The following is a 21,493-nucleotide window of genomic DNA, read 5'->3' on the forward strand; positions in this document are numbered from 1 at the left end:
CACAAGTTCTAGGAGGTGGTCACCTGACAGCTACAGAGAGTTCAGGAGAATAGTAAGTGGGTGGCCATCCGGCTCGATAGGAAGAGGCAGGTGGTGCAGAATCCTCCTGGAATGTGGCACTCTCGAACCGCTTTTTAATGCTGAATACTGGTGAGGGTGACAACTCTTCGGGAGTGTACAGTCTAGATCACATCTATGCACCATGAGGCTAATAACTGCACATGAGGGTGCAGCACAGTGTAGAAATGCAGTGGTCATAGTGGATTTGATAGGGGATAGACAGGCGTTTCTGCAACTGCCCACGTGAATCCTGTATGGTATGTTGCCTCCATGGTGCCAGGGTAAAGGAAATCACTTGAGGATGCAGAACATTTTGAGGGGGGAAGGAGGACAATTAGAAGTTGTGGACCATATGGGAATCAATGACATAGAAGGAAAAGGGTTGAAGTCGTGCAGTCAGAGTTTCAGGAGCTTGGGAGAAAATTAAAAGAGCTGGCATAGATTCCATGGGCTGTATGGCGGTCTTCTGTGCCATAATTACTCTTAAGACCTCAAAGGTCACAATCTCTGGATTGCTTCCAGTGCCATACTATCGTGAATATAGGAATAGTGGGATAGGACAGGTTAACTGTGGCTGGAGAAATGGCGCAGGAAGGAGGATTTCAGATTCCTGGGGCATTGGGATCAGTTCTAGGGTAGGAGGGACCTGTACAAGCTGGACTGGTTGCACCTTAACAGCTGGGACCAATAGTGCTGTGGGGGAGGGCAGAAACTAATTTGATCGGGCTGTGCACCAGAAAAGAAACATTAGATAGGAGAAATAAGGTGCAGAGAGTACTGGGAGAGCCAAAAAGCACTAGAGTAAAGAATAGCTGAAATCAGGCAGGGGGCAAATGTGAGGCAATCTAAGATAGGTTTGGAATGCACGTGGCATGGTAAATAATGTTGGTGAGCTGTAGGTACGTGTTACCATGTGGGACTGTGATATAGTGCAATAACAGACCTGGCTCAAAGAAGTGGAGGATTGGGAACTTAATATTCCTGGCTACACGACATTCAGGAAAGAAAAAAGGAGGGATGGCATTAATGTTCCTGTTAAGTTGCGAGGCTGTGCAGCGGTCTGGAGGTCCTGCACAGCTGACTAACTGGCTTTTAAATGGAAAAACCAAGCTTGCGTGGAAATTTGAATGGGCCGCGCAGCATATTCAAGGAGCCGTGCGCCCCAAAAAATTAAGAGAGAACATTGGTGGCAGTAATGATCAAATAAACTATTCTAGCTGTGGAGAGGGATGATTTAGTTGTGGGGGTCAAAGACAGAATATATTTGGTTAGAATTAAGGAACAATAGAGGAGCCACTATGCTACTGGATGTATATCATAGGCTACCAAATAGTGGGAAGGAGAAAACGAGCCAATTACAGAGAGTTGCAAGGACAAGAGTAGTGATAATGGGGGACTTCAATTATCCTAATATAAGCTAACAGTGTAAAGGGCAAAGGGGGAGGAATTCCTGAAACGTGTAAAAGAGAACTTTCTTAATCAGTGACCGAGGTTGATTGGATTCAAAATTTGGTAGGCCTAATTGAATAATGGGTGGCCTTCAAAGAAGAGATGGTTCGGGTACAGAATAGACACATTCCCATGAGGGGGGGAAGTGAGGGTATCCAAAGCTTGAGCTCCCTGGTTGACTAAAGATATAGAAGTTAAAATGAGACAGGTTCATAATACAAGAGAGAACCAAGCTGAATATAGAAAGTACAGAGGAGATACAAAAAAGTGATGAGAGTATGAGAATCATTGAAAAATTACAACACCGAAGGAGGCCATTCGGCCCATGTCCGTGCTGGTCGAAAAAGAGCTACCCAGCCTAATTCCACCTTCCAGCACTAGGTCTGCAGTCCTGTAGATTACGGCTCTTTAAGTGCACATCCAAGTACTTTTTAAATGTGATGAGGTAGTTAAAAAGCCAAACGGAATGCTTTCTTTTATTAGCCGAGGCTGCCTCTACCACCCTTTCAGGCAGTGAGTTCCAGACTCCCACCACCCTCAGTGAAGAAATGTTTCCTCATCTCCCCTCTAATCCTTCGATCAACTACTTTAAATCTGTACCCCCTGGTTACTGATAGGTCCTTCCCATCCACTCGATCTAAGCCCCTCATAATTTTATACACCTCGATTAAATCCCCCTCCGTCTCTTCTGTTCCAAGGAAAACAATCCCACTCTATTCAATCTTTCCTCAAGGCTAAAGTTTTCCAGTCCTGGCATCATCCTCGTAAACCTCCTCTGCACCCTTTCGAGTGCAATCAGATCCTTCCTGTAATGTGACCAGAATTGCACGCAGCACTTGAGCTGCGGCCTAACTAGTATTGTATGGAGTTCCAGCATAACTTCCCTGCTCTTGTATTCTATGCCTTGGCTAATAAAGGATCAGTGCTGGGATCCCAGCTATTTACAATATACATAAATGATTTAGATGAAGGAATTGAAAGTAATATCTCCAAGTTTGCAGATGACACTAAGTTAGGTGGCGGTGTGAGCTGTGAGGTTGAATGATCTGCCATGATCTTATTGAATGGTGCTGCAGGCTCAAAGGGCTGAACAACCTGCTCCTGCACCTAATTTCTATGTTTCTATGTCTCACCAAGGCCCTGTACAACTACAGTAAGACCTCCCTGCTCCTACACTCAAATCCCCGAGCTATGAAGGCCAACATACCATTTGCCGTTTTCACCGCCTGCTATACCTGCATGCTACTTTCAATGACTGATGTACCATGACACCCAGGTCTCGTTACACCTCCCCTTTTACTAATCTGTCACCACTCAGATAATATTCTGCCTTCGTGTTTTTTCCACCAAAGTGTATAAACTCACATTTATCCACATTATACTGCATCTGCCATGCGTTTGCCCACTCACCTAACCTGTCCAAGTCACCCTACAGCCTCTTGGCATTCTCCTCACAGCTCACACCGCCACCCAGCTGAGTGTCATCTGCAAACTTGGAGATATTACTTTCAATTCCTTCATCTAAATCATTTATGTATATTGTAAATAGCTGGGGTCCCAGCACTGAACCCTGCGGCACCCCACTGGTCACTGCCTGCCATTCTGAAAAGGACCCGTTTATCCCGACTCTCTGCTTCCTATCTGCCAACCAGTTCTCTATCCACATCAGTACATTACCCCCAATCCCATGTGCTTTAATTTTGCACACCAATCTCTTGTGTGGGACCATGTCAAAAGCTTTTTGAAAGTCTAAATACACCACATCCAGTGGTTCTCCCTTGTCCACTCTACTAGTTACATCCTCAAAAAAATTCTAGAAGATTTGTCAAGCATGATTTCCCTTTCATAAATCCATGCAGACTTGGACCGATCCTGTCACTGCTTTCCAAATGCGCTGCTATTTCATCTTTAATAATTGATTCCAATATTTTTCCCATTTGTCAGACTAACCGGTCTATAATTGCCCATTTTCTCTCTCCCTCCTTTCTTAAAAAGTGTTGTTACATTAACTACCCTCCAGTCCATAGGAACTGATCCGGAAAGAGATGATTCCATACTGGGAGGGATTGTAAACAACTAGGAACAGTCCTGATCAACTACACAAGGACCTGTGTAGTTTGGGGAACAGTCTGATGTCTGACAAGTGGCGGATATCGTATAATGTGGACAAATGCAAAGTTTGGGTAAGGAAAATCAACAAAGATAATATAAACAAAATGTTACTACTCGACAAGATATGACTCAGGAGAGGCATTTGTGGGTGCTGGTGGATTGACTGCTGACACCATCAGCATACTGGGTGGGAACATTAGAGGGAGCAAAAGTGTTTGAGGGCTGTGTCATGTTTCAGGATTTCAGACATGCAACCATGCATAGGTTGAACCTTGGTGTAATATGTAAAAAATATTACGTTGAGGAAAACTTGGCTCTCGAAGTTAAATTCACAGAACTTGCAGGGTATGGTAGCATAGTGGTTATATTGGTCGACGTGTCATCCAGAGGCCTGGACTAATGATCTGGAAACATGAGTTTAAATCCTACCATGGCAGCTGGGGAATTTAAATTTAGCTAATGAAATAAAAAAAACTTCTGGAATAAAAAGCTAGTATTATGGTGATCGTGAAAATACCGATTGTCGTAAAAACCCACCTGGTTCACTTGTCCTTTTTAGGGAAGGAAGGAAGTCTGACTCCAGGTGCACAGCCATGTGGTTGACTCTTAAATCCCCTCTGCATTAGCAAGCCACTCAGTTATATCTGACCACTACGAAATAAAAAGTCCTACAGCTCTGTGGGAGTACCATTTCCTTGTATCGCTCTCCACCCATATCCCCTTTGCCCCCACCCAACCCTACTTCTGCATCCGTCCCTGGAAAAAAACTCTCACCAAACTCTCTCACAACTGCACTTATCAACTGCAAACTGTCCAGCCTTTGGCCCTCCATTCACCATGACATTTCTGCAGCCACCGATCTGCTCAACTACACCCTCACCACCACCTTTGATGCCCTAGTCCCTATTAACACCATTACTCTCTCTCACCCTGGCCATTCCCTCTGGTACAGCCTTCCTCTTCGCTCCCTCAAGTCCAAGGGGAGCAGACTTGAACGGATGTGATGGACAACTGGTTTAACCATTCACCGCCAGATCTGGCTGGACCATATAAAGCATTATCGGGTCCTACTCTTCTTTGCAAAAACTCCTCACTATTCCAGAATCATTCTGGAATGCAAAGTTAACCCCCGGCTATTATTCTCTCCTTCTTAAACCCCTCTCCCTGGCCTCCACCACAATCCTCTCCAACAAGAAGTGTGAGGAGCTCATGGACTTCTTTGTCTCAAAGGTTGAGACCATCTGATCATCTGCCTCTTCCAGTTCCTTTCCGTCCCCTAGCCCACGGGGGCAAAGTTCCTCTGATGTTCCCCCTTGCCCTAGTTCTAAACTTGCATTTTTCTCTAGTTTCTCTCTGATCTCTCCATGACCTCTTCACGCTTATCTTGACCATGAGACTCACTTCCTGCTCCCTTGACCCTATTCCCACTAAACTGCTGACCACCCAACTTCCTTTTCTGGCTCCCAGGTTAGCCGACATAATCAACGGTTCTCCCTCCTCTGGTACTGTCCCTCTCTCCTTCAAATCTGTGGTCATCACCCTTCTCAAAAAACCAACCCTTGACCCCACTGTGCTTGCTAGCTACCACCCTATCTCCAACCTCCCTCCCATCTCAAGTCCTTGAATGTTTTGTCGCCTCCCAAATCCGTGCCCATTTTTCTCAAGTACCAAGATGTCTTTCTCATAACAGTGACCAGAACTGTACAGAGACAAAACACGCTGTGAAACAAAAATTTATTCCTCCATCCTAATTGACCATGAGCTGAGCTTCCGACCCGATATCCTCTCTTTCACCAAGACTGCCGCTAAAGGTAAAAGCGTCACTTGCGTTCTATGCAACGGGATCATTTCAAGCGTATGCTCTGTCTCTCAGCATGCCACCCATTGCTGCATTTGCCAGATGAATGCTGCCCTGTATACCGAAAGGGACCAGTTCATCACTTTCTCTATGATTACGCAGGCAATGAGAGACAGGGCTGTGGGGTTATCCAGAATTGCTGGCTTCCCCAGGGTACAGGGTGCCATTGACTGTATCCACATTGGCTGCTCGGGGACAAAGATTACAGCCTTGCCACTTGGCTCATGAGCCTCCCGCCCCCCACCCCCCTCCGGAACCCTCAGACAGAAGCTGAGCATCGCTATAATGAGAGCCATGCAGCCACACACAACTTTGTCGAACAGACAATTGGGGTGCTCGAGCAGCGCTTCTGATGCCTGGACCACTCTGGAGGCGGCCTGCAATAGTCCCCATAGCAGGTCTCTGAGTTCATTGTGGTGTGCTGCATGCTACACAACTTAGCCATCATGAGGGGACAGGAATTGCCAATGGGGATGCAGGACCACCTCAGGGGAGGGGGTTGCGGGGGGAAGAGGAGGAAGAAGAGGAGCCTGGCGAGGAACCCATGCCACCACCGCCACCACCACCACCACCACCACCACCACAGAGGAGGCATCGTGGAGATTTCGCCGCTGCGAAAGTCTTATGTCAGCAGCTCATAATTGAACACTTTGCTTGAAGAGTGAATGGCATGTTTGAGTGTTGCCTGGCCACTCTATCCCACCATATTGACTATTCCTCTTATTCTGTAAATGAGACACTACACGGTAAAGAAAAAATGTATTGAACATTATAACATTGTAAACTTTGTAACCTTTATTGTGAGACTTAAATAACATTAAATAAAATGAACTGCATTCAACAACATTATCAGAACATAATCCAGTGTGATACTGTAACAGTGATACTGTAACATAAAACATACGATGCATCCAGCATCAACAACATAATGCAGCAACATCATATCCTGTCCCACTATTTTTTCCCACTGTCTTTTGCGCCCCTTCCCCTTATCATCCTCCCTTGCCTGCTGCTCCTACTCAAAGTGGCACCAAGATAGTGTGCAGTAAGGCTGCCAGAGCGCTGCTGTGTTGGGGGGGGGGGTGGCGGTGGGGGGAGGAGGAGAGACAATGGATTCGGGGTCTGGGGACGCACTGGACCAGCTCATGGCATGGAAAGCCCGGCTGCTGACTGGCTAGCCTCTTCATCGGCGTCGTCAGTCACAGGTGGTTTGGGTGACAACTGTCGCTGATGCTTGGTTAGCGACTGAGTGGGGGTAGGTGAAATGCTGTCATTCGGAGAAATTACACCACCTCCCATATCCTTGGAGCTACTCAGTTGCCGACGGGGCTGGTCCCTAGCAACCGGAGCACCTTGCTGGCCTGCTTTGGAACCGTCACTTCCATGTGTGACAGTGGGAAAGGCAGAGAATATGGGAGCAGGCATGGACTGCATCACCTGCCCAAGCTGAAGCAGAGCTTGTGCCTGTGATGCGCCATATTCTGCAAGGGTTCGTGCCACACACTCTCCGGGACGCCACTGTCGCTGCTGGAGGCCACCAGCCTCGTGGGCATTGATGGCCTCGCTGGTATCACGGCTCGCACTAACAATCTAACGTGTTCTGAAGGGATTGGACAGGTTAGATGCAGGAAGAATGTTCCCGATGTTGGGGAAGTCCAGAACCAGGGGTCACAGTCCAAGGATAAGGGGGTAAGCCATTTAGGACCAAGATGAGGAGAAACCTCTTCACTCAGAGAGTTGTTAACCTGTGGAATTCTCTACCACAGAAAGTTGTTGAGGCCAGTTTGTTGGATATATTCAAAAGGGAGTTAGATGTGGCCCTTACAGCTAAAGGGATCAGAGGTTATGGAGAGAAAGCAGGAATGAGGTACTGAAATTGCATGATCAGCCATGATCATATTGAATGGTGGTGCAGGCTTGAAGGACTGAATGGCCTACTCCTGCACCTATTTTCTATGTCTCTAACCCTACCTCCGCTAGCGGGAATCCTTCCCAAGACATCAACGAGCTGACAGCTGATCTGGATGCTCTCCCTTTACATTCCCACCATGTCCAGTTCCACATCTGCCTGTCTTTCAGCAGACCGACTTTGCCAATTCACCCTCTGGAGAGCCTACCTCCGCTAGCGGGAATCCTTCCCAAGACATCAACGAGCTGACAGCTGATCTGGATGCTCTCCCTTTACATTCCCACCATGTCCAGTTCCACATCTGCCTGTCTTTCAGCAGACCGACTTTGCCAATTCACCCTCTGGAGAGATGTCCTGCGGGATTCAACCTCAGCACTGAGTTGCTGCACTCCACTGGTCCCAGGAGCCTCGGATTTGTCGAACCTTGAGAATGTCACGTCATCCTCCGAGGAGCTGAGTGCCGGTGGTGGACAGGGGTTGATTGATGCTGCGCCGGAGTTGGCTCATCCTGACGTGGAGTGGTCCCTTGAGGGATGCTGCGCCTGTGACTGGTCATCTGGAAATAGAAAGCAACAGACGAGTGGTTAGTAGCAGGGGAGGGGGCAGGGTGACATGAGGAAGGTCGCATAGCACCGTTTCATTTGAAGGACCGCCGCTAATCCATTATATCTAGTCCGGAGGCACTGCAAGACATTGCCCCAACCTCGTCCAGAGGCACTGCATAACATTGCTCCAACCTATCCCAGGGAGTGTGCAGGACATTGCCCCAACCTAGTCCAGAGGCATTGCACGACATTGCCCCAACCTATCCCAGGGAGTGCGCAGGACATTGCCCCAACCCTAGTCCAGAGGCACTGCAGGACATTGCCCCAACCCAGCCCAGGGAGTGTGCAGGACTTACCCTCAGTATTCAAGCGAGGGTCAGTGGTCTAAGTGGCAGCTGCCCAACCAGTGACGCTGATGAGGCCTGCCACTCTATCCTTGATGTCAGTGAGTGGCAGGGTCTGAGGCGGACCGCCGCCTGTCCACACCTGTTCACGGCGATTATGAGACTTCTTTGCCTACAAAGATGAAAATGGGAATGGTCACGAGGGTCCATCTGCTCTTGTGGCGCAGATAGCCACCAAAGCAGTTATACTATACTGTATATAACACAGTCCTCTGTTTAATGACCTTGGAAGTTGTACGTGGTTCATCAGGAGGACATCGAAATGCAGAGCCATCTTATGAGATCTCAGAAAGCAATCTTAATAATGTGTAAAGATCATTTATGGCAAATAGGGTGCTGAACTAAGTCTACCTTCGTGTCATGCTTTTTAGAAGGCAATCCAGAGTGCTGAGGTACCAACAGCACGAGAACAAATAGTGTGACCGATTTATAATTGAGGTAATGAAGGAGTGCATGAATTAATATTGTACTCACTCTTGACTACCCTTTTCAGGTCATTACACTTCTTTCGGCACAGTGTCTGAGGCAGAGACTTCCTCTGCTGTCTCCCTCTAAATCCTTTTAAATATTGATGGCAATGGTCGAGAACCACCCCGAAGATGCAACTCCTGCCATCTTTTTTCCACAGCCTCCACTAAAGCTTCATTGGTCTCGTGGCTGAATTGCCTGGCACGCTGTCTGGAATTGTCGTCCTACGTGATCAAAATCCAAATGTGAAATGGCTGATGCAGCCCCAGCTGTACTGTGCATGCGCGCGGCCACACCCTGCATTAGCGTTTGCGAGCGGAGACCAGACTAGAAGCGCTGGAAGAAAAAAAAATTGCACATGCGCAGAACGGCAGATTTTTCAGTGCCGGAACTTTCTGCTCCGACGCACAAAGTATGTGGTGCAGTGTCGGAGTTCACGCTAACGCTCCTCATGAACTTTCATTCGGTGAAAGTTTCTTGCTCTGGCACTGTTAACCAGGCGCTAAATTTTTCGCTGTGCCACAAAGAAACGGGCAAAAATGCAAAAATCCAGCCCAATGTCTTTTTAGAGATGGTTAGATGATCTGATAGGGCACTGTAGGTTTTTCTAAATGATTGCGCTAATTTAGATTAGTTGAATGGCCTGCCTCATCTGCATTTATCTTGTGACTTAGGAAGTGGTCCTACAATATAAATGTGCTTTCAGAAAGTAATCCAATCTTGTGATTCAAAGAACAAATGGAAACCTTAAACTTCACTTCTGCCATTTACATCATCCGTATGCCCTTTATTGGATTGCTGCCTTGTAATTCACTGCTAATCATCCAGAATCGTTGACATATTGTGCATTGGGAATTGGGAAGCTATGTTGATCGTTAATTAGATGTAACAAGTGTTAATTGAAATCCAACAATGTGGACACATTGACAAATTCTGGCATGAAGATTCACTGTGACTGCTCCTTTAAAGCCTGCTCCTGAAGTTGCACCATACAATACATAGTATAATCAAAGGAACTTTATCACCTTGTTATAGTAATCTTTATTTTTTGTTCTACCTATACAGCAGTTTGAGATATCCGACAAAGCCCCCTTGGGGATGCAATAAAGTCAAGCAGTGAAATTGTTCATTTGCACATAAAAAAATCTAATTATCCAATAATTCAATTTATGCAATGTAAATAACATTACCAAGTAGTAATTGAGTGCTCATAATGAATTATCAGATAATCGTAAGTGTGTGAGTTTGAATTAAGAGCAGACTGTTTACTAAAACACAAACAATATGACACTAACTAAAATTTATAGTAGATAAATATGAATGTTTATAGACACTTCTTTAGAGATTGTAATTATAACATCAAGTAAAATCTTATGTTGCAATAAGAGTTTATGTATTGTCGTTTTGCATGTGCCAGTTTTACTATCTCGCCAATGTCTTATATTTTCCAAGCGGCTCAAAGGATGTGGATTAGTTCTGTGCGGAGATGTGCATCCAGCATTGGAGCTGATTTTTTTTTTTACCCTTTAAGAGCACATATTATAGTATAATGCAACCAGAGAAAACTGAAACCAAAAGAAGACTCCTTGTGAATATGGCTGTGGTGTTTGCTGCTAGCACAACTTGGTTGTCACTATGCTGGTGCATTTGTTTTTCTCATCACCAATTTAGCCCTAATGCATCTCAACAAACCTGGTTCAGCAAGTGCAGTTTGATATATTTCTTGCAGGAGCAGAATTTCAGATCCTGTGGGAGAGAGATTAACAGTTAAAGGGTGAAGATTCATTGCTGATGCCCTGTGTAGACTTTTTCGATTGATACAGAATGCTCCAGTGCAGATTAAAAAATAAGCTTTTATGTTCTAAGTTCCTCCCAGACCAAATTAACCTGGTCCTTGCCAATCCTTCTCTTCAACCGCCTGATGGGAAACACACAAAAGTACGTTGATGTGATGCTCTCTGAATTTCCTTTCCTGAGCTTGGGGAAATTCAGAGAGCATCACCTTGTCAATAACAGTAGAACCAGAGGACACCGTCTGTGCTTGACGGTGGTAAATTGAAAATTCATCTGTGGAAACCGTTCAATGAGTGAGTGGTCAATCTGTGGAACAGGCTCCCCAGGGAGACAGTGAAAGCAGATAGTATTCAAATGCAGAATTACCGTAAAGCACACAGTTGGTGTATTCAGGTGGGGCGTTTGAATGTTGGCTTGGGCACTGGGAGAGCTACTTGCTCTTCAGAAAAGTGCGATGACAATTTTTATGGAATCTTGTGTCTACCTGAATCAGCAGGTGGGTCCTTGGCTTAATGTTTCATTAGAAAAAGGGCACCTCCGACAATGCAGCACTCTCTCAGTACTGCTCTGAAGTGGCAGCATAAATTAAATGCTTAAGCCCTGTAGTGGGGCTTGAACTCACTACCTCTGACTCCGAGGCCAAAATGCAGTCAAGCTGACACTTAACTATTATTCATAGAATTATAGAAACTTACAGCACCAAAGGAGGTCATTCAGCCCATCGTGCCTGTGTTGGCTCTTTTAAGGAACAGTCATGCTTAGTCCCACATCCCTGCCTTTTGTCTGTAACCCTGCAAGTTTCTCAGCCTCAAGTACCTGTCAACTCCCCTTTTAAAATTATTTATGGAATCAGTTTCCCCCACCTTTTCAGATAGTGTTTCAGATCCTGACAACTCGCTGAATGAAAAGATTCCTCCACATCTCCCCTGTAGATGTTTTGTCAATTATTTTAAATCTATGATCTCTGGTTATTCACCCACTCGCCAGAGGGAATAGTTCTTCTCTATCAACACCTCTCATCATCTTGAAAACTTCTATCGGGTCACCTCTTCAAACTTCTCTGTACTTATTTAATACTTTAGTCATGTCCTTTGCTTCTGCATGAAGATTTCACTTTGGGTCGGTCTTTAATAGGCCCAACTTTTTACCCTCGCTTAGGGTTCAGTTTAATGTTGTCTGCTAATCTTTTCTCTCTTCCCCTCCCATATTAACTTTTTCAATTGCTTCCTGTACTTTCCATAATCTTCCTGGTTATTAACTGAATCTTGCTACTGGCATTTGTCATAAGCCTCCATTTTTTGTTTTATTTTAACTTTTATCTCCTCTGTCATCCAGGGCGCATTAGCTTTTGGATGCTCTATCTTTTCCTTTCAAAGGAATACGCTTAGTTTGCAACTGATCTATCTTTTCCCTGAATGCCCTTCAATGCTCAGTTATGGTTTTATCCTGCAATTGTCTTTTCCAATCTACCTGTGCTAGGTCCCTTCTTAAATCACTGAAATTAGCTCTTAGCCAGTTGAGCATTTTACCTTCGATTATTTTCTGGTCTCTTTCCATAATTACTTTAAATCAAATTATGATGTGGTCACTATTAGCTAGATAATTTCCTTGTGTTATACATTCCACTTGCCCTACTTCATTTCCCAATATTGTGTTCGTCACTTTCAAAAAACTTCTTTGCAGCTGCAGTATGTAAGATTTTATAATTGATACCAATTGCTTATTTTTAGAGACTTAAAAATTAGATATATTAATTTGAGAGATGGCACTGGGTTTGGCAGAGGGCCAGTGCATCAGCACAAGGGACAACATAAATGGATAATTGAAATACACCTGAGATTCTAGTAAGATACAATATTTATCATCCCATGCTCGTTGACCTAAATTGGATCCCAGTCTGACGATACCTCAATTAAAAAATTATCATCCTTGTGTTCCAATTCCTCCATGGTCCTCGTCCCTCCCTATCTCTGTAACCTCCTCTAGCCCTACAACCCTCCAAGATCTCTTCGCTCCTCCAATTCTGGCCTCTTGCGTATCCCCAATTTTAACTGCTCCACCACTGGTGGCTATGCCTTCAGTTGCCTGAAGCACTGGAATTCCTTACTTAATGTTCCTCGCCATTCTATCTCTCCTCCTTTAAGACCCTCCTTAAAACCTACCTCTTTGATCAAGCATTTGGTCGTCTGTCCTACGATCTCCTTATGTGGCTTGGTGTCAAATTCTGCTGGATAACGCTCTTGTGAAGCTCCTTGGGATGTTTTAGTAAGTTAAAGGCATTTTTTATAAAATCAAGTTGTTGCTTTTGTAGCTTGTTAGCCTAACTGGTATTGTGAGGGTACAATGGTGACGAGCAGAAAGAATCAACTTTATGTTTGGAGGAAACAGAATAGGATCAACAGACTATTTGTTCAAAGCCATAGGAATTTGATAATTGTCTCATAATTTCTATTCTCTTTCCCCCATCCCCACATCCCACACCAGGATATTGTTTCATGGGCAACAATTTCCCTCCAGTAGATTGCTCAGGATGCCATTATCCAGGTATGTCTGGTTCCACTCTTACTATTCAGTCATAGCCAGAGCATCTTCTTCAATGGCCTTTCTTCCTGCCCCTGCCCCTGCTTTGTTGCCTCTTGAGTACCCCAAGAATCTATCATTGGCCCCATCCTGTTACTCATCTACATGCTGCCCATGGTGGCATCATCTGAAGACACATGCATGGTAATGATGCCCAGCTCTACCTTACTACCACCTCTCTCAACCACCTCACTGCCTCTGTTGTCAGAATGCTTGTCTGTCATTTGATCCTGGATGAGCCGAAATTGCCTCCTAATTAAACATTGGGAAGACCAAAGCCATGGTCTTCGGCCCTCACCACAAATTCGTTCTTTAGACCCCAATTCAATTCCCTCCCTGGCCGCTGTCTCTGGCTGAATCAGACTGTTCATAACTGTGGCATCCTATTTGACCCTGAGCTGAGATTCTGATCTGATCTCCTCTCTCTCACCAACACCACCTCTGTAACATTGCCTGTCTCCGCTTCTGCCTCAGCCCATCTGATGCTGAAACACTCTCAAATGCTTTTGTTACTTTCGGACTTGACTGCTCAAATTCTTTCCGGGCTGTCCTCTCTCTTTCATCCGCCATAAACTTGAGCTCATCCAAAACTTTTGCTGTCCTAACTCGTGTCATGTCCTGTTCATCCATCACCCCTATGCTTGCTGACCTACATTGGCTCCTGTTCCACCAGACAATAGTTGTGTCTGGAGGTCATAAAAGCATAAATGAGGACTACCTCCTCCAGCCCGACAACAGTCTGAGAACTCTGCATTCTTTCAACTCTTGTTATGAAATTCAAGGCTCTGTATAAATGCAAGTAATTGTAGTGGTATGAGCTTAAATGATCAGTCAGCTAAGTGCATCGTACCTAAGCCTGATCTTGTCCTTGCCTGTTTACCACACACGAGCACTTCCAGCAGGGATCACTGGATAGCAACCAGGTGTGGAAATCCTGGTGCATTTTTCATTCCCCTAACTCAGATACACATCTTCAAAATTACAGCTGCAAATTGCTGTAAAAATGCAAATGGGGTTCCTCTTTTTTTTATATAGTCATTGAGTATAAAAGCAAGGGGTTAATAATTAGTGTCTGCAAGACATTGTTTGGGCCACAGTGAAATACTGTGTACAGTTTTAATCATCCCATTATGGAAAATATTGGAGTCATGGAAAAGGTGCAGCATAAATTCACAAGGATATGATATGATCACAATGAGAGATGTAAACTTAAAACTGTATTGACTGCAGCAGAGGAGGTTAAGGAGGAAGTATTCAAATTGTGAAAGCATTTGAAAGGTTGTTAAATAGCAAAAGATTATTTTTACGAGGGGTGAATCAGGAACAAAGGGCGTTAATTTGGGACTCGGATTAGTTGGCAACTTGGAGAGAGAAAATCCACACACGGATTATTAGAATACAGATGCATGGCCACAAGTGGTTGTTGAAGCCAAATCAATCACAGCATTTAAGGAAGGATTAGAAGTGCCACGGCAAGGTGCAGTGTATGAAAGGCGCGATATAAATGCAAGTCTTTATTCTAGTTTTATTGCTTTATTAAACAGTGATATTACTGTTCAATAAAGCAATAAAACTAGAATAAAGACTTGCATTTATATAGTGCCTTTCATGACTTCAAGATGTCAAAACTGCTTTACAGCCAATTAAATACTTCAAGTATGGTCACTGTTATAATGTAAGAAATATGGCAGCCAATTATCCCACAAGCAGCAATGAGACAAATGACCAGATAATCTGTTTTAGGTATTAATTGAGAGATAAGTATTGGCCAGGACACGGAGAACTCCCCTGCTCTATGCCTGCCTGAGAGGGCACAAGGGACCTCATTTAACATCTCATCCAAAAATAATGCACTGAAGTGTGACCTTAAATTATGTGCTCAAGTCTCTGGAGTGGGACTTGAACACATAACCTTCTGACGCAGAAGCAAGAGTGCCACTGAGTCAAGGCTGGCACATTGACGGCACAGAGCACACACCCCTCTCATATGTTTTCCCATGTCGCAGAATGCAAGCTGATAAAATAACAAGAAACACGCAAACTACAAATCATGAAACTGCCTCTTAAATTTAACATTAAAAATATGAAGTGTTATGGGAAAGAGTGAGGGAAATAAGGTTGTAATAGTTCACATGTATAGAAAGCACTGGCATGAGCATGCTGGACTGAATGACATTTTTCTGTTCCATGATTCTATTCCACTTTTTGCCGCCTTCTCATTCTCCCTTCCCAAAGTGAATTTTCCACATACATACTTAGGATGGGATAGGGCAGGAAACATGCTCATGGATGCAAGAAGGATATTTTGAGCATCTTTCTCCTCTTCCATTGATGGCCTATTTGAGATTGATGAAATTTGACCTCTGGAAGAAGTTCTATTAATATTAGTTGGAAACAGAGCTTAAGTTTCCCAGCTGGAACTGAAAAATACCTCCATAAAGCTGTAATTTTGCTTTGTAAATTGTGACTTTTGATTAACAACATAAATTTCAGAAAATATTGGCCCGTAATTTGTGGTTAACGGTGGTGTGATGGCAATCACTGCTGACCTCAAAGAATGCTGCCCAGAGATTTTGCAAAAACCTTTGGTTTCTCGACATCTGGTGTTGTGAATAGGGGATTTCTGACATTGTGCAGTGGTGACGTCATCAAGCTGTCTAAGCAGCCAATCACAGTGAAGAATTCTCCCAGGCAGCAAACCAGGAATTGAAAAGCATTGATTATCTCCACTTTTTAAAAATGTTTGAGAGCAAAATAAAGATTGGGATATAGATATGGGGTTAAGGTGGAAGCTGAAATATCATGATCAAACTTCAAAACAATATATATATATATATTTATTTTTGTTAGCTTGTAACTTTTATCATAATGGAGAAAATTGACATTGCACAAATAAAAATTTGTTTTCCAGGGACAGAACAAATGTTTACCAGTCCATATGTTGTTAAAACCCTAGTTACACCTATTCCAACAAGGCTCAACATTTAATGGGGTAATTATCAGCAATATTAGTGTGGAAAAGCTCAAGTTTTGTCAAGTCTACTGTTGTTGTTCACAATTTATATTAACGATTTAGACTTTGGAATCAAATTCACAATTCCTAAATTTGCAGGTGATACCAAATTGGGGGGATAGTCAATACCGAGGAGGATTGCAACAACTTACAAGAAGACGTTAATAAACTTGCAGAATGGCCATATAATTGGCAAACTAATTTCAACACATAAATGTGAGATATTAGATTTTGGTAAGAAAACTAGGGAGGTTACATGTATTACTTGGAAGAAAATAATCTAAATGGAGCAGAAGAACAAAGGGATCTCTGAGTACAAATACACATTACTAAAAATAGCGATCCAGGCCAATAATGCCATTTAAAAAAAAAAGCAAACCAAGCACAAGGGTTTATTTCTGGCATAAAAATAAAACTGGGTAGGTGGCTCAACTGTGGCTAACAAGGGAAATTAGGGATAGTGTTAAATCCAAGGAAGAGGCATATAAATTGTTCAGAACAGCAGTAAACCTGAGGACTGGGAGAAATTTAGAATTCAGCAGAGGAGGACTAAGGGTTTAATTAGGAGGGGGAAAATAGAGTATGAGAGAGGAAGCTTGCAGGGAACATAAAAACTGACCGCAAAAGCTTCGATAGATATGTGAAGAGAAAAAGATTAGTGAAGACTAATGAAGGTCCCTTGCAGTCAGAATCGGGTGAATTCATAATGGGAACAACCTCCCATTAATACTAGGGGACCGAGGGTCGAGCGAGAAGGAGGAGCTGAGGGAAATCCTTATTAGTCGGGAAATTGATGGGATTGAAGGCCGATAAATCCCCAGAGCCTGATAATCTGCATCCCAGAGTACTTAAGGAAGTGACCCTAGAAATAGTAGATGCATTGGTGGTCATTTTCCAACATTCCATGGACTTTGGATCAGTTCCTATGGATGGAGGGTAGCTAATGTAACCCCACTTTTTAAAAAAGGAGGGAGAGAGAAAACAGGGAATTATAGACCGGTTAGCCTGATATCGGTCGTGGGGAAAATGCTGGAATCAATTATTAAAAATATAATAGCAGCGCATTTGGAAAGCAGTGAAAGGATCGGTCCAAGCCAGCATGGATTTATGAAAGGGAAATCATGCTCGACAAATCTTGTAGAATTTTTTGAGGATGTAACTAGTAGAGTGGACCAGGGAGAACCAGTGGATGTGGTGTATTTAGACTTTCAAAAGGCCTTTGACAAGGTCCCACACAAGAGATTAGTGTGCAAAATTAAGGCACATGGGATTGGGGGTAATGTATTGACGTGGATAGCGAATTGGTTGGCAGACAGGAAGCAAAGAGTTGGAATAAACGGGTCCTTTTCAGAATGACAGGCAGTGACTAGTGGGGTTCAGTGCTGGGACCCCAGCTATTTACAATATACATTAATGATTTAGACGAAGGAATTGAATGTAATATCTCCAAGTTTGCAGATGACACTAAGCTGGGTGATAGTGAGCGCTGTGAGGAGGATGCTAAGAGGCTGCAGGGTGACTTGGACAGGTTAGGTGAGTGGGAAAATGCATGGCAGATGCAGTATAATATGGATAAGTGTGAGGTTATCCACTTTGGTGGCAAAAACAGGAAGGCAAATTATTATCTGAATGGTGACAGATTAGTAAAAGGGGAGGTGTAATGAGACCTGGGTGTCATGGAACATCAGTCATTGAAAGTAGGCATGCAGGTACAGCAGGCAGTTAAGAAAGCAAATGGTGTGTTGGCCTTCATAGCGAGAGGATTTGAGTTTTGGAGCAGGGAGGACTTGCTGCTGTTGTACAGGGCCTTGGTGAGACCACACCTGGAATATTGTATGCAGTTTTGGTCTCCTAATCTGAGGAAGGACATTCTTGCTATTGAGGGAGTGCAGCGAAGGTTCATCAGACTGATTCCTGGGATGGCAGGACTGACATATGAAGAAAGACTGGATCGACTAGGCTTATATTCACTGGAATTTAGAAGAATGAGGGGGGATCTCATAGAAGCATATAAAATTCTGACGGGATTGGACAGGTTAGATGCAGGAAGAATGTTCCCGATGTTGGAGACATCCAGAACCAGGGGTCACAGTCTAAGGATAAGGGGTAAACCATATAGGACCGAGTTGAGGAGAAACTTTTTCACCCAGAGAATTGTCAACCTGTGGAATTCTCTGCCAGAGAAAGCTGTTGAGGCCAGATCGTTGGATATATTCAAAAGGGAGTTAGATGTGGCCCTTGCGGCTAAAGGGATCAAGGGGTATGGAGAGAAGGCAGGAATGGGGTACAGAAGTTGCATGATCAGCCATGATTATTTTGAATGGTTGTGTAGGCTCGAAGGGCCGAATGGCCTGCTCCTGCACCTATTTTCTATGTTTCTATGTAAAGGTATATGGGCTCAATTTTCCTGGGTCATTTGCGCCATTTGTTTGGCGTATTTAGTTTTTTCCAAGTTTCCGCCTGTAATCTGTGCCGGCGTAACTGAGTTAGTTATGATTTTTCTGGGCCAGTTTTTTTTTGACATCATATCTGCGCCGGTTTTTATAATTTTTGCAGTTTTGCCAACATTTTTTCCTCCAAGGTCGGTGTATCTGGCCGCTCCTGAAAAACCTTCTGGGTACTTAAGAAAACCAGCGCACATTGAGAAATCAGCTCTGAAAGACGCTATTGTTTTTAAGTCGAAGATTTTGGAGGGAGTGAAGAACACTCTAAAAAATCAACAATAAAGTTAAACTTTTTTTTACCTGTAAACGTAGAAAGAAACATAGAAACATAGAAAATAGGTGCAGGAGTAGGCCATTCGGCCCTTTGAGCCTGCACCACCATTCAATAAGATCATAGTTGATCATTCACTTCAGTACCCCTTTCCTGCTTTCCCTCCATACCTCTTGATCCCTTTAGCCATAAGGGCCATATCTAACTCCATCTTGAATATATCGAACGAACTGGCATCAACAACTCTCTGCGGTAGAGAATTCCACAGATTCACAACTCTCTGAGTGAAAAAGTTTCTCCTCATCTGGTCCTAAATGGCTTATCCCTTATCCTTAGACTGTGACCGCTGGTTCTGGACTTCCCCAACATCAGGAACATTCTTCCTGCATCTAACCTGTCCAGTCCTGTCAGAATTTTATATGTTTCTATGAGATCCCCTCTCATTCTTCTAAACTCCAGTGAATACAGGCCCAGTCGATCCAGTCTGTCCTCAAATGTCAGTCCTGCCATCCCGGGAATCAGTCTGGTGAATCTTCGCTGCACTTCCTCAATAGCAAGAACGTCCTTCCTCAGATTAGGAGACCAAAACAGCACACAATACTCAAGGTGTGGTCTCACCAAGGCCCTGTACAAGTGCAGTAAGACCTCCCTGCTCCTATACTCAAATCCCCTAGCTATGAAGGTCAACATGCCATTTGCCGCCTTCACCGCCTGCTGTACCTGCATGCCAACTTTCAATGACTGATGTACCATGACACCCAGGTCTTGTTGCACCTCCCCTTTTCCTAATCTGCCGCCATTCAGATAATATTCTGCCTTCACGACATTATACTGCATCTGCCATGCATTTGCCCATTCACCCAACCTGTCCAAGTCACCCTACAGCCTCTTAGCATCCTCCTCACAGCTCAGACCACCACCCAGCTTAGTGTCATCTGCAAACTTGGAGATATTACACTCAATTCCTTCATCTAAATCATTAATGTATATTGTAAACAGCTGGGATCCCAGCACTGAGCCCTGCGGCACCCCACTATCTGCCTGCCTGCCATTCTGAAAAGGACCCGTTTATCCCGACTCTCTGCTTCCTGTCTGCCAACCAGTTCTCTATCCACGTCAGTATATTACCCCCAGTACCATGTGCTTTAATTTGCACAACAATCCCTTGTGTGGGACTTTGTCAAAAACTTTTTGAAAGTCCAAATACACCACATCCACTGGGTTCTTCCTTGTCCACTCTACTAGTTACATCTCAAAAGATTCTAGAAAATTTGTCTAGCATGATTTTGCTTTCATAAATCCATGCTGACTTGGACCGATCCAGTCACTGCTTTCCAAATGTGCTGCTATTTCATCTTTACTAATTGATTCCAACATTTTCCCCACTACTGATGTCAGGCTAACCGGTTGATAATTCCCCGTTTTCTCTCCCTCCTTTTTTAAAAAGTGGTGTTACATTAGCTACCCTCCAATCCATAGGAACTGATCCAGAGTCGATAGACTAGGGAAATTAGGGATCGTGTTAAATCCAAGGAAGAGGGATATAAATTGGCCTGAAAAAGCAGCAAACCTGAGGACTGGGAGAAATTTAGAATCCAGCAGAGGAGGACAAAGTGTTGAATTAGGAGGGGGAAAATATGAGAGGAAGCTTGCTGCGAACATAAAAGCTGACTGCAAAAGCTGGTATAGATATGTGAAGAGAAAGAGATTAGTGAAGACAAACGTAGGTACCTTGCAGTCTGAATCAGGTGAATTTATAATGGGGAACAGAGAAATGGCTGACCAATTGAACAAATACTTTGGTTCTGTCTTCACAAAGGAAGACACGAATAACCTTCTGGAAATACTAGGGGACAGAGGATCTAACAAGAAGGAGGAACGGAAGGAAATCCTTATTAGTCAGGAAATTGTGTTAGGGAAATTGATGGGATTGAAGGCCAATAAATCCCCAGGGCCTGATAGTCTGCATTCCAGAGTACTTAAGATCATTACAAACTTTTAAACTTGTAAATTTACATAACTTACAAAAAACTTTTTAAGTTGAGATCATCATCATAGGCAATCCCTCAAAATCGAGGAAGACTTGCTTCCACTCTAAAAGTGAGTTCGTAGGTGACTGAACAGTTCAATACGGGAATTACAGTCTCTGTCACAGGTGGGACAGCCATTGAAGGAAGGTGGGACTGGTTTGCCGCAAGTTCCTTCCGCTGCCTGCGCTTGTTTTCTGCATGCTCTCGGCGACGAGACTCAAGTTGCTCATCGCCCTCCCGGATGCTCTTCCTCCATTTAGGGCGGTCTTTGGCCAGTGACTCCCAGGTGTCAGTGGGAATGTTGCATTTTATAAAGGAGGCTTTGAGGGTGTCCTTGAAACGTTTCCTCTGTCCACCTGGTGCTCGCTTGCCATGTAGGAGTTCCAAGTGGAGCGCTTGCTTTGGGAGTCTTGTCAGGCATGCGAACAACGTGGCCCGCCCAATGGGGCTGGTCGAGTGTGGTCAGTGCTTCGATGCTGGGGATGTTGTCCTGATCGAGGACGCTAACGTTGGTGTGTCTGTCCTCCCAGGGGATTTGCAGAATCTTGCAGAGATG

The 21,493-nt window shown here is 44.1% G+C and overlaps 1 protein-coding gene across 4 annotated transcripts in view; it reads left to right on the forward strand.

The window, feature by feature from the left end:
• LOC139264674 (cAMP-responsive element modulator-like) overlaps nucleotides 1-21,493 on the forward strand; it is a 186,526-nt gene that overhangs the window by 21,016 nt on the left and 144,017 nt on the right. Inside the window, exon 1 of one of the 4 annotated variants that reach the window (XM_070881559.1) lies at nucleotides 13,110-13,143. The exons of the other annotated variants lie outside the window; for them this stretch is intronic. The gene's annotated coding sequence lies outside the window, so the exon portion shown is untranslated. Of the gene's footprint in view, nucleotides 1-13,109; nucleotides 13,144-21,493 lie in introns of those variants that run through there. 4 annotated transcript variants of the gene reach the window in all.

The sequence above is a fragment of the Pristiophorus japonicus genome, chromosome 5 (assembly GCF_044704955.1).
Source record: "Pristiophorus japonicus isolate sPriJap1 chromosome 5, sPriJap1.hap1, whole genome shotgun sequence".
Taxonomy (NCBI): Eukaryota; Metazoa; Chordata; class Chondrichthyes; family Pristiophoridae; genus Pristiophorus; species Pristiophorus japonicus.